Source organism: Myotis davidii, unplaced genomic scaffold (assembly GCF_000327345.1).
Source record: "Myotis davidii unplaced genomic scaffold, ASM32734v1 scaffold496, whole genome shotgun sequence".
In the NCBI taxonomy this organism is placed as follows: Eukaryota; Metazoa; Chordata; class Mammalia; order Chiroptera; family Vespertilionidae; genus Myotis; species Myotis davidii.
In genome coordinates this window covers 3,609,642-3,611,604 of record NW_006289398.1, presented here as the reverse complement: position 1 = coordinate 3,611,604, position 1,963 = coordinate 3,609,642, and the positions used below count along the sequence as shown (strand labels likewise).

The 1,963-nt window shown below is 47.5% G+C and overlaps 1 protein-coding gene across 1 annotated transcript in view; it reads right to left on the bottom strand.

The window, feature by feature from the left end:
- ADAMTS12 (ADAM metallopeptidase with thrombospondin type 1 motif 12) overlaps positions 1-1,963 on the bottom strand; it is a gene marked incomplete at its 5' end in the record, with an annotated part of 188,196 nt that overhangs the window by 50,804 nt on the left and 135,429 nt on the right. The window lies entirely within an intron of this gene.

The following is a 1,963-nucleotide window of genomic DNA, read 5'->3' as shown; positions in this document are numbered from 1 at the left end:
CCTCCTCCCTTTCAGATGTGCAACCCTCAGGCCCCTCCTCTCTATGGGGACTTCCCAGGGGTGGGGCAATCATTCCACCTGTGACTTGGTTGTTGAATCCCTTTCCATTCCTTCCTGGGTTGTTCTCCCTGACACCTGTCTGAGGACAGCAGTGAACCAGCTGCTGCCAGAGAAAGGCTGGCTTAATGCTGAGAGCACTGCAGTCCGAGGGATGAAATCCCTGACATGCAGACCACCCATCAGACCCTGCGGAGCCTCCTGTGACCCCAGCCATCTGGACCTCCTTCCTTCCAGCCACAGAGAAAGAACTGGCCATTTCTCCTCTGATCGGAGAACAGTCTTGCCCGGTGCACTGGACCAAATCCCTTCTCAGTGCTCTTTCTGTCCATCGGTCCTCCTGCATCTTCATCTTTCCCTCTCCATGACGCCTTCTCAGTCTATCAATATGGCCAAGTCTGTCCCACCCTGAAACTCCCGCACTGGCAAAGGAGAGCATCAGTGCTCGGCAGCATCAAGTACAAAGAATCATGACATGTGGACTGCAAGGCATGAGCCATGGAGCTCCAGCCGGTCCTCCCTGTTGCCTGCCATCTTCCATGGCCTAGGCTCCTGACCACATGTCTATGGTAAAGAGAGGGAAACTAGACCATATTCGATTAGTCAGTTGTTTCTTTTCTGTTTGGAAAGAATTCTGCTCAGTAGTTTTCTTCTCTCTCAAAGGTAATTTTCTTATTTCTCAAATCAATTGGAAGGAAGAACAGTTTGGGTCATAAAATACACTTTCTCTATACCAGCTAAACAGAGCATTAACACCCACGGACAGAAATAGCCCCATTCCTCAGGCTAACCCTATGGGGAGTGGGCCTAAGCCATCAGTTGGACATCCCCTGAGGGCTCCCGGACTGTAAAAGGGCACAGGCCAGGCTGAGGAATTGCCGCCTCCCACCCCCTGCACGAAGAAAAGGGCACAGGCCAGGCTGAGGAATTGCCGCCCCCCACCCCCTGCATGAAATTTCATGCACTGGGCCTCTAGTCATATATAAATGATTTGCAAATACTTTCCCCATTCTACAGGTTGCCTTTGTATTCTGATGACTATTTCCTTTCCTGTGCAGAAATGCATCATCAATTCTTGACTCTGTCATTTGGACTAGAGTAATTTGAGTATTAGAGAAACCAGCTTCCAGTCTTTCACCAGGCCTGGAGCCCTACATGAGTGAATAACCAAGAGGTATTCTTACTAATTCTCACTTTTAGCTTGTAACATTGTTTTACTTATAAATTCTCAAGTAACTGGGAACTAAATACTAACTGGCACCATGACCTAATCCACCTAGAATGTCATTAATTTCCTCCCACAGTCCCTTGGCAAAGGCGGAGACTGGGAGAATGGCTGGTTCTATGATGAGATAGATTCCCAGCCAATGAAACTTAGAGTGTGAAGATAGGAAAGATTCATGCTTAACTGAAAAGAACAGGTCTTGCCATTTAAAAAGTGGGATGGTAGCAATAATACTTTTCTCATCATAACTTTGATGGCCAAGAGATAGGATGTGAAATTCTGAAGAGAGATCTGCCCACGAGAAATTGATTTTTGGTGTTCAGTATATCACAAAAGTAGCCAAAAAATGACCTTGTGAGAGAACAAAGAATGTTCCAGAGAGTTTCCAAGAGGAATGAGAGAAGGAGCTGACGACTTAGGACAGTAGGAAGGTGGTCAGATGAGGGTAAGGGCTCAGCAGGGGTTGAAGATATTGACTCTGAAAGGGCACAAGCTCACAAATTGGACTTTTTTATTTTAAGAAGTAAACAGTAGGCTGATAATAAGATCAAAAAAGGGCTGTGGTTGGGTTGATCAGAACCGGGACCCTGGAATGAGAGGCTGGTGAAAGGCTCAGAGGAGCCGTCTAGGGGACAGCTGATGTGATCGGTCAGGGCATCTGGGCTCCTTGGGGGGGACCTG